This window comes from Carettochelys insculpta, chromosome 31, assembly GCF_033958435.1.
Source record: "Carettochelys insculpta isolate YL-2023 chromosome 31, ASM3395843v1, whole genome shotgun sequence".
Classification (NCBI taxonomy): domain Eukaryota; kingdom Metazoa; phylum Chordata; order Testudines; family Carettochelyidae; genus Carettochelys; species Carettochelys insculpta.
Window position 1 is genome coordinate 10,088,304 of NC_134167.1, and position 11,864 is coordinate 10,100,167.

Consider the following 11,864-nt stretch of genomic DNA (forward strand, 5'->3'; position numbering starts at 1 on the left):
GCCCGCCCCGAGCCTCCTCCTGTCCCCTCACCTCCGCCTTCCCCGCCCGCCCCGAGCCTCCTCCTGTCCCCTCACCTCCGCCTTCCCCGCCCGCCCCGAGCCTCCTGTCCCGTCACCTCAGCCCTCCCCGCGCGCCCCGAGCCTCCTGTCCCGTCACCTCCGCCTTCCCCGCCCGCCCCGAGCCTCCTGTCCCGTCACCTCCGCCTTCCCCGCCCGCCCCGAGCCTCCTCCCGTCCCGTCACCTCCGCCTTCCCCGCGCCGCCTCCTGTCCCCTCACCTCCGCCTTCCCCGCGCGCCCCGAGCCTCCTCCTGTCCCGTCACCTCCGCCTTCCCCGCCCGCCCCGAGCCTCCTCCTGTCCCGTCACCTCCGCCTTCCCCGCCCGCCCCGAGCCTCCTCCTGTCCCCTCACCTCCGCCTTCCCCGCCCGCCCCGAGCCTTCTCCTGTCCCGTCACCTCAGCCTTCCCCGCCCGCCCCGAGCCTCCTCCTGTCCCCTCACCTCCGCCTTCCCCGCCCGCCCCGAGCCTTCTCCTGTCCCCTCACCTCAGCCTTCCCCGCCCGCCCTGAGCCCCCCTCTGGCATTACCTCTGCCCCCCCCCACGCTGATTTACCTCAGAGCTTTCCTGCCTCAGCCGAAGCCACCTTCCCCAAGTCGCCACCTCAAGTCTTTGCCCAGCCTGAAGCCTCAACCACCCTCCTGACCCCCAGTGATGTGGGTATTTCCCAGCTTAACACGAGTCCCCCTCATGCCCTGACCTCTCCGTGCCTGGCTGGGCCATGCCCTGCTCACAGTCGCTGAGCACTTCCTGCACCAGTCCCCTTCCCTCCCTCTGCTTGTACCCTTCTGGGATTGCCCCCAGTCTCCACTTACCCCTTCCCCGCCTCAATTCCTGCTCCCCAGAGGGCTCTGCGCCTCCGGCCTCCACGCCCCCCACATCTCCGTTTCCCACCCAGCCAGGCTCGGGCTTCCGAGCTTCCCACCTGAGCCAAGCTGCTTCCCACCACCTTATTGGGCCTCCCCTTGTCCCTCGTGGTGTGCCTCCCAGCCTGGCTCCCTGCTCCTCTTTCACAGGGGGTGCCCATCAGACCCCTCACAACACCTCTACCCTTCCTGCCTCAGCCACAGCCCCTGCTCTGCCGCCTTGGGGAAGCCTCGTCTGAGTTCCCTGTTCAGCCTGAGAGCTTGTGCCATCAGGCCCCATCTGTCTGACACTCTGGAGCAGCCAGGGAAGGGCTCCTGCATGGTCCTGCTGGCTGCCTATTACTGGGGCAGCCTCTGTCTGCTGCTTCTCCCTATTGGGCCGCATTTCCTGAGGGCCTAAAGCAGCATCAGTGCTTCAAAGCTCAAGGCCCCTGCCTGGCCTTGTGGCCATCTGCCCCTGCACCCTGCCTCCAGCTCATGCCGCCTCAGAGGCCTCCTCTCAGTTCTGCCTCAGTCAGTGCCCACTGGCTTCTCAGTGCAGCACTGGGCTCAGACCCATTCCTGCCTTGTCTCTGCCCCTTCACTTGCTCTGTCCAGCTGTTTTGGCACCTGGTGCCGTGGTGGCAGAGGGGCTAATGCTGAGCAGAGCTGCCTCCAGAGGCACGATGGGCAGAACGCACCTCTCAGGCCAGTTTCCACTGCAGCCCCTGCATTGAGCCTACTCTGGCCTTTTCCTGTGTGGAGGGAAGTTCACAGAGCCTTCCCGCCCCTGCTTCCCCACAGCTTTCAGCCTGGACCCAGCCCTCCTTCCCAGGCTCGAACACCAAGTTCTCCTTGACTTCCCTCATCCCCAGTAGCATGGTCCTACCCCAGGCACTCTGACAGATCCCACTGCCAGCCCTGGGAGGAGTTGGGCCTCTGCCAGCCATAAGCAGTGGCTTCCTGTTTGCACTGCTCAACTCCAGAGATGGAAAAGAGAAGCAAAGAGCCAGTCACCCAGATCCTCAGAGGGGTTTGGGCCCCTCATTCACTAAATATTTTTCAGGATCTTTGCCTGTATGGCCAAATGATGCAGCAAGTTTTTTGTGTAAATAGGTATCCCCTGCACAGCCTTCAGAAAGTGAATTACCTGCTCAGTGACATGTGCTAAGGTGCTACCTACACATCAGTATATTAAGTTCTCAGAGCTATTATTTTTATCCCTCGAGGTTTAAATGAATCTTCAAGGCAAAAGAGTTTCAACTTTGATTTATTATATAAATGTGTTTTATAATACACAACAATAAAGAGTAACAGAGAGAAAGCCGTGCTTGTCTATATACTATCAAAACAAAAAAGCAGTCCAGTAGCACTTTAAAAACCAACAAAATAACTTATTAGGTGATGAGCTTTCATGGGACAGACCCACTTCTTCAGATCCTCACCATACCAGAACAGACTCAATATTTAAGGCACAGAGAACTAAAAATAGTAATCAAGGTTGACAGGTCAGAAAAATATTATCAAGGTGAGCAAATCAGAGAGTAGAGGGGCAGAAGGTGGGGTGGAGTCAAGAATTCGCTTTAGCCAAGTATGCAAAAAAGCCCCTATAATGACCTAAAAACAGGATGGGAATTTTTTAAGTCATTATAGGGGCTCTTTTGCATACTTGGCTTAATCTAATTCTGCCCCTCTACTCTCTGATTTGCTCACCTTGATAATATTTTTCTGACCTGTCAACCTTGATTGCTATTTTTGGTTCTCTGTGCCTTAAATATTGAGTCTGTTCTGGTATGGCTATGATCTGCAGAAGTGGGTCTGTCCCATGAAAGCTCATCATCTAATAAATTATTTTGTTAGTCTTTAAAGTATTACTGGAGTGCTTTTTTGTTTTGATAACAATAAAGAGCTTATAGTTTTACAATTTTATTTTCAAGACACAAAATGTCATAATATGCTACCTTTAATTTTAAACCATATTAAAGTTACATGGAAATTCTGTTATTTATTCTCCCGTAAGAAGTAGAATATATTGGATATGTGTGCAAGTGTGTGTGCACGTGTTTGCGAATCTTTTGTGATCACACAAAATACTATCATCATAATCCCATAGATAGCAGGGAATAATTGTTTACAGAGAACAACAGCTGAATGCTGCCACAGCTGCTGCTTTGAGCTCTTTCATCTAATCTCAGAATGACTGTTATGTTTAGCTTGCCTACTTTTTCAGTTACAGTACCACGCAGAATTCATCTTGAATTACAAGCTGATACAGTCATTTGTTTGGATTTATGGAATGACTTATTATACTTGCCTTCTGCTCAGTAGTCTTTCGAGTTACACGAGGATTGCATTCCCATGCACCCTCGCATAACTCGAATTTCACGTAAACAGGAGGGGAGGCTTTTTCACATTCTGCAGCCAGGAAAGCAGCAGGCGCACCTTTAGCTCCTTTTGAAAGGTAAGTAAGTCCTAGGGTTGTGGGGAGCAGTCAGGGAGGGTTAAGCCTAGCTCTGGGTTGGGGCTGTGGGAGGGGGGCAGACGTGTTAAGCCTGGGGCAAGTTAGGGCTGCATGGTGGGCAGGGGGAGGACTTGAGATGGAGCTGCGCACAGGGGGGTGAGCTGGAGCCGGCCATGGGCAGTGGAAAGCTGGGGCTGTGTGGAGTGGGGTGAACTGGAACTACAGGGTATTTGAAGCAGGGCCACATGAGGCCGGGGAGGCGGGTTGAGCCAGGGCCGGGGGAAGCGAGATTTTGAGTTGTGCTTAACTCATGTTAATGTGAGTTAAGCGCAACTTGAAATTGCACATTTTGACAGCTTACTGTATTAAAATTGCATGATATTAGAAGGACCTGAATTCATATTCTATCCAAAAGGCAATTGTCTGAATTCTCTTCTGTTCCCTTCTAACTAAACTGATCATTTCTAGATCCCTGATTTATGTTTTGCCTTTCTTGGGCATGTTGATCAATGTCACAGCCTGACAAGGAAAAGGAAATAAAGACACTTATCACACTTCACACTGTGAATTGCACAGTATAAGTCACATTAATGCTTCAGGGATGTTTTCTGGTGCAAGGTAAATAACAACCATGTATCTCTATTGCAACCAGGCTCAAATATATCTTGCTTTTCTCTTTTGGATGACAAAAAGTCAAAATGGCAGGTGACCTTTGTGAAAAGAACTAGAAGGTCCTGGTGCAGTTCCTCATGAAGAGGTGTCCAGATCACAGAAGCCATAGTTGGATTTGTCAATAATAAGTATTTTTGTTAACAGTTCCTATATATGACAACATGACACATACAGGAGACCCCCAAGTTATATGAAGATGGCATTTCTGGGCAACCTAGTGTAACACCAATTTTGTGCAAGTCAGGAGGCTCCCCTGAGCTTGTGGGAGCCTGGAAACCGAACTATGCTGGTGTGCTGTCAGTTTCCTGGCTCCCAGACCACCTTGCTGCTCAGTTTTCCTGCTCTTGTCAAGGGCTGGGAAAATGACCAGTGCAGCAGCTGGTCAGTTCCCTACTCCTCTGAGTGATGGGGAGGTGGTGCATGGCAGCCTGAAGCCAGGTGCCAGCTCCCCACCACTCAAAGTAGCATTAACCCGAGATACGTGCAAGTCAAGTGGGTGTATCTTGGGTTTCTACTGTATATCAGAGGGGAAGCCATGTTTGTCTGTATCCCCAAAACAGCAAGAAGTCCTGTGGCACCTTGTAGACTAGCAGATTTATTGGAGCATAAGCTTTCATGGGCAAAGACACACCATCAGAATGCATTTGCTATAAAAACTCTATCCCCCTTAAAATAAGCATATTAAAAATGACAACTACAGGGCACTTTTTGCTACCCTCGTGACATCCAAATTATTAAACAGCTGTGACTTATATCCCTCTCTGAAAAATGGGTGCCATCTAGTGTCAGGTATTCACATCACAAAGTTTAGCTTCACAACAGGCATGAATTTCTCGTGGCTTTTGACAGTTTCAGCAGAGAGGCCAAGAACTGAATGGGCCATGGAGTCTGAACTTGCTCTCTTTTCTAGATCTGAAGACCAGAAGAGACCATCTTGATCAAGTTCTGCATAACACAGAACCTCACCCAGTAATTCCTGCATTGGAGCTGTAGCTTCTTGTTGTGTTATGGGATAGCTTTAGACACCCAGTCTTGACTTAAAAACCAAGCCACTAGGTCAGTTGCTCCAAGGTTAATTACCTTTGCAATTAAAAATTTGCCCCTTATCTAGCTTTAGCTTCCAATCATTGGACCTCATTAAGATTTTTCTGAGAGAGACTCATTTTCCTTGTTTAGAGTCAAGGCACCTTAGTTGCTTGGGCAGAATCTTGATGGACACATGGGAACTGACAGCTTCCATGGGCCCTCAGGCAAGGTGTGTGTGTGTGTATGTTGGGGGGTCCAGCTCTGTGCTCAGGGTGGGACTTTTGGCAGAAGGGAAGGGACCAGGATAGCCACCCCTCAGCACTGCACAGGCCACAGTGTGCCACCCCCCAGCTCTCAGAGCTGCCTAGAACACACGGCTTAGGAGTGTAAAGCCACTGCTGGAGCTTGCAGCCACTGCTGCTTTTACTGAGGCACCGGTGGCAGCTGGGAGCCCCAGCTCCCTTTGAATCACTAGGCCAGGAGGCCCCCCCCGCATTAGAAGGATTTAGTTTAATTAACATGAAATAGATTGATGGGAAATATTAACATTTGTGCTGGCCATGTCACAAGCTCCCCTCTGTGATCAACATATGAAGAGACAGTTAATGCTTTAATAGACCAGCAGTAGACCTTAGTGACGTGAGAAAGCTTGGCTGGCTCTCAAAGGTCTCTGAGATCAGGACAAGTGGCGCATTAATTTCATATACACTACAAATTCCACCACTTCCTTTGCAGATAGGCTAGAACGAAGAACCTCTATTCCACCACATCTGTTTCCAAAGACTCAGAAAAACCCTCTCAAAGATTTTCTGGCTATTAAAATTTGCAAATAGTGATGCTATTTAAGAGAAAAAGCAGTCAAGTAGCACTTTAAAGACTAGCAAAATAGTTTATTAGGTGAGCTTTCGTGGGACAAAGCTCACCTAATAAACTATTTTGCTAGTCTTTAAAGTGCTACTTGACTGCTTTTTGTTTTGATAGTGTATAGACTGGTATGGCTTCCTCTCTGTTGCTATTTAAAAGATGCACAGTCTAAGCTGGAGGTTGGGTTAGGTGGAAGCACCTGTATCTTCAAAAACAACACGAGTCCTGTGGCACCTTATAGACTAGCAGATATTTTGGAGCATAAGCTTATGTTACAAAATATCTGTTAGTCTATAAGGTGATACAGGACTTTAACTGTTACAGAAATTACTATACAGGAAACTCAGTTTTTACTGGCATTCTGTCATCCAGAACTCTCAAATAAGCAGCATTGTAACCCTAAGTAAATTTTAGTTACCTTTTCCATAGGACAGCATTGTGAAAGTAAATACAAATAAATACAGCAAATTCAGTATAAGTTTACAGTGTACAATACTGTTGTTGTTGGTAAACAAAGTACTCTGCATACATTTGTTTGTTTCTTAATAACGGATCTTGTTTTTCTTTCATGTTATGCATTGTTAGGTATACCTCTTTATTACCCAGAATATTTGAATATCTGCCAAACTCCCAGTTCCAGCGCTGCCGGATATGAAAGAGTTTACTTTATAAGCCTGTGGGGTCTGATTCACCACTCATGGCACTTCTTTAGACAGGTCACCCCATTGCTTGTTGGCTCAGTTTCCCCATCTGTAAAATGGGGATAATGATCCTGGCCTCCTTTGTAAAGTGATTTGCAATATATCAATAAAATGTGCTTGATAGGAAAATAATATTATTGTTTCGACCTGTGCAAAGCAGGAGAAAAATGCTGCAACATCAAAACATCTGCTTTTTACATCCACTTATCCCTCCCATTGCACAGGTATAACAAGGTTCAGAGCCACAGAGTACTAGGCCCATTGAGTTTAACAAAGAGCAGTCTCTTTTTAAAGATGTTTTCATCCTCGGGAATCCTGAGGTAGGAACAGAAATCTGTCTTCAGTTCCATAGAATATTTTGAAAACAAAGTAAGTTCTCATATTCTGTTAGACTCTGTTGGAGTTGTCTATACTTGGAGCAATTAGGAACTTGGTGCATGTACTTGAACATCTCTATATACCTTTAACCATGCATGGATGAGCAAGAGGACATTACATGTACTCGGCCAAGCATTTGGCATATAGGTCTACTCTCTCCACCAGACATTGTCTGATTAACAGAGGCAATCCATTTTCCATTGTTCCTTTGTACCCAGGGAGATGTTCCTATCTGGCACACAGGGAGAGGATATAAAATCCTCTTTCTCACACGATTCTCTTTGGATCTGAAAGCAGTCACATTTAGGCTGCCTCTTCCCCTCTATTTTATCAATGTTGCATTTTTGGCATGATGGTAATGTTTCTTTTTTAAGCTTGGCTGCTGTATTAAATAGAAAGTGTGTGTGTGTGCGTGTGTGTGCGTGTGTGTGTGCAAGAAAGGTTAGAGGGACACGTGGGAAAGTTAGCTAGACATTAACCAGGGCTTGTCCATAACAGAATGAATGTGTGTTTTATTACAAGAATAGCTTAAAAACTAAAACCTGGGGTTCCAAAATGGGCTCATTTTTAAATTAGAAAAAATAGCACCAGGTTGGGCTACATGCAGTATTCCCTGTAAGTGGAGAGCTTGAGTGGCCGCCCAAGAGACATTCAGATGCCGGCTGATTGGAAGAGTGCCCATAGCTGTCCACTGTGGGCAGCATGTGCACAGCCATATGTGGCTTGGTGCACATAACATTTATTCTGCTCATGGATGGAAAAAAATGGAGGGAACTCTGTCTACGTGTAAGTTCTCAGCAATGTGAGTAAAGAATTCATAAGCTCGTCCTTGATTAGCGGACCCACTGCTCTCGAGACCCAATTGGAATTGTGTAGCTATCTCATATCTGTGCCTTTGAAACCCCTGCTCCTTAATCTGAGTAACCTCTTACTCTCTGATGTTTGGTCTACGCGACAGATTAATTCATATTTCTAAGGAATCAGTCTGCTCTACTGGGTTTGTTCAGTCAACTTAAGGGCTTCTACGATCATCTTTTGTATTCCTGCTTTTCCACAGAGCTATTGTCACAAATTTCTGAGCTGTTAGAACCAGTCTCATTTTGGTACTGCAGCACTTCAGGGTGGGGGAAAGTAATTCACGAAGTTCCATGAAAATGGCCTTATGCTTGAAGAAGTTTTGTAGCCGCTGCAGCTCGTCCCATACCTGCAAAACAATGTGGTCCCATCAGTTGGAGCTTGTTTCATGGCACCAGAGCAGGCGCTCCACTGTGTACAAAGCATTCAGCACAGCCAGCATCGCCCTGTTTCTCCTCTCTGTTGTCTCACATTTGTATATGTTCATGTCCTCCTCAGAGTCTTCATTGCTCTCATGGCTGGTTAGGCTCTGCCCATAGTGAAGCACAATGCGTGAGGTGCTCAACAATACTTGCCACAACATTTTTAAGCTGTCTGAATTCCAAGGTAGCCTTGTAATGGCAGCTGCACCAGTATGAAAAATAGTCGTGAAAACACTTTTTGCCATTGCTTTTCAAAGGGGAGCGAGAAGAAAAGTGCACTTTGGGATGCAGACAACTCATACCCACAACCACCCACGGCACATTTTTGTCCAGTCAGACAATGGGACAGAAACCCACAATGCAATGGGGTAGCAGGAGCTGTGTGATAGGTACGACAGTGCACTGCTGACAAAGTTGAAGCTGGCAGTGCTAATGGAGACAAACTCTGTTTACTTAATGTGCCAGTGTGGACATGCATCCTCCATTTTGTAAAACTGGGTGCTAGAAAATCAACCTTAACATTCAACCTAATTTCATAGTGTAGACGTAATCTAAATAGTTGTCTGTTTTCAGGGAAGTAAAGACTGGTGCAATGTTGCCCCTTACCGTCACTCAGTGGTACTGCCTGTAGTAATATACAGCTTGAGCTAGGTTCTTCCTGACCATATACTTCCACTGTAGCATCTGAACTGATCACACTTGTTAATAAATTTATCCTGACAGGCAGGGAAGTATCACCATCCCTCTTTACAGCTGGGGAGATGAGTCTTAAAAATGGTGAGGGCCAGACTGTGTACCCCTTAGTTATTCACACAAGCAATCCTAAAAGGATTGTGTGTAAGTTACTGCTAAGCAGTGGTGCTTCGCAGTGTGAAGCTTTTACACTGCAGATTGCTTACCCAATGGGTAATGACTGTGCACATAATTTACATTGCTGTGATCTTACACCTTAGGGCTGTGGTTCCTAACCTGGGGTCTGCAGATATTGTAGGGGATCTGCGAAAAAATAAAAGTAAACAAAAATACATTTTAAATTGCAGTTACAATCAATTATTATTTTAAAATTAAATATATTCCAATAATGTTATGAATTGTTGTCCACAAATCTATGTCGTGGTTTCCTTTTTCATTTACATGATGGCTAGAATTGGTTTTGGAGGTGATTTAGGGTCCACGAAGAGTTTATGGGGAGTGATTGGAAGTTGGCACTAGTGAAAAGGTTGGAAACCACTGCCCTAGGGAACTGAGCTATGATTTCACATGGCAGGTAGCTTACACCACAAAGAATCTGTATTGCTGATAGGTGATACAATATGACCATGTCTACACTTGCACAAATCTTCAAAATCCATTTTGAAGATTTGTGCTAGTGTAGACGTAGCCTATGTGTAATTTGCGCCATGAATAGTTTCCACTTCAAAGAGTTTAAATTTGAAAGAGTGTACATTGCAGGTAGTTTACTTTGCAAACAATTCACCCCATGGATAAGGGATTGTTCTAGTGTGGAGTAAATGCTGTGTAGGGGATTTTTCAGTCCTGGAGTTCTCCATGCCCTCCCAAACAGAGACATTCAGTATTCATACGCAGCCCTGTCAGAAACTGTCTCGCTATTTTGTCTCCACCCAGCATATCTTTGTGACCCTCAATTAGAAGCAGCAGAGCACACTCTTATGTACAGTAATATCATCTGCAGCTGCTGGTGTGGCTTGTGCAAATTTGCCTTATCATGCGTAAAAACACGATGTGATATTTAGACCCTCTTAACACAATGTTCCGATAACAGGAACTGGGAACAGGGGAATGTTCCTTTAATCTCTTCAGCTGGCTGGGCTGCTATTGCTGCGTCCAGAGAGCTATTTTCAAACAAGTGCATTTAACTAGAGGTAAATCAGCTGCCGGGGGGAGGAGAGGCATGGGAGGCGTGTTAGTTTTGTGTAAAGAAACTAGCACAGGTATGACAGTGTTTGGCTTTTGCTGCTTGAGCAGTGAATGGCTGCTTCTTTCTTTCTTTCTTTCTCCCATTTATATTTCCTTTATAATTCCTGTGGTAATAATTGGCACAAGGTCTGATCCAAGACTTCCCCTGACTCTGGTGAGCTTTGGCTGAGGCTCCTAGTCAATATCTCTGCTGAGCAAAGTTTTAACTCTCTTAACATTCTTTTACATGAGTCCCATGTCCTACTGCCATTATTCATGTGAGTAAATCTCTGAGACATCCAAGGCTAAATTTCAACATTCACATGTGCAGCCAGATTTTCTAAAGTGCTCAGTGCCCAATATAGGCCCAGTGTGCTGATGTTTACTGCACACCTGGCCCCGTTTCTGCACAAGGAGCTCTACTGAAATTCTAGACCAAGGACAGGATTATTTTCCCAAGCGATGACAGCCAGATTGGACTCTAAATATGCTTGATCATTAGTTAGTCTCATAGTTAACTTTGGCTGGCAGATGAGACTCTGTGTGGAGATTTTTAATGGTGTTAATGGGGGACCTTGGTCAAGTACCTAATAGACACTTGCCCAGAACACAACATCTAACACCCCTGTTGGCAGGCGTAACAGAGAAGAGAAGGATTGACTGTCCTATGGAGCTGAAGTATTTTCACACCTTTAGAGATGTTCTTTCCATAGCAGGGTGATGGGGGTTTATTGCTGTGACAAGCAACACAGGGAAAGTTTGCTCTGCAGCTGCCTATGATCCTGTCCAGTGATCTGTGATTTCTGGGGCTATCAACCTAATGCATTCCTTGAGCACTGTATTTGCTGGAGAAAGAAAACACAGAGAATGCCTTTCACACAGCCATAAGAAAACTTAGCTCTTGTACAGAATTTTTCATTTATGGCTCACGAAGTGCTTTACAAAGGAGGTCAGTATCCCTACCCTATCCCTACCCCATTTTATCGATGTGGAAACTGAGGCACAGAGCGTCAAAGGTTACCCAATGACAGACTGGGGACTAGAACCCACTCCCAGGTGCTACTAGCAACACTGCTTTTTTTGCTATTTAGTTATTGACATCAGTTTATTGCACAAAAAACCTTTTGTGTTGCTCAACCACAAATGCCTGTGATCCTCAGAACAGCCTGTTTGGTATGAGTTCTACAGTGCAAATAACATTCTAATAGATGTCCTGGCTTTCCTCAGCATAGAGTTACACCAGTGTAAGTCTGGATCAACTCTGTGGAAGAGTGGGCTTACACCAGGACATGGTTCTTTCTTTCTTTCTTTTCTTTTTTGATATAAGCTCTCACTTTGCAATTTTAGAAGGCCAAGTAGTATTACATAGAAATTTCAGAAGAGAGATAAATATCTATGTATTTATAGCAATCTCTTTCTGCTATGACAGACTTTCTCGATTTTTAGCTCACTGAATCCTGTGCTTGTCCAGAGCCTTTCCTGATGCACAAATAGTTCCATCTGTTGTCCATTTATCTTGAGATCTAGCTCATAATTTACCTCCTCATTTTTAAATCCCTCCAAAAACTTGTTTGTAAATGTGTCATAGGCTTTTATTAATTTAATTTTCCACAGGTTATTTTGATCAATTTTTGAGTTCTGCGGAGATGTCCAAAAGTGGGGTTTTTAG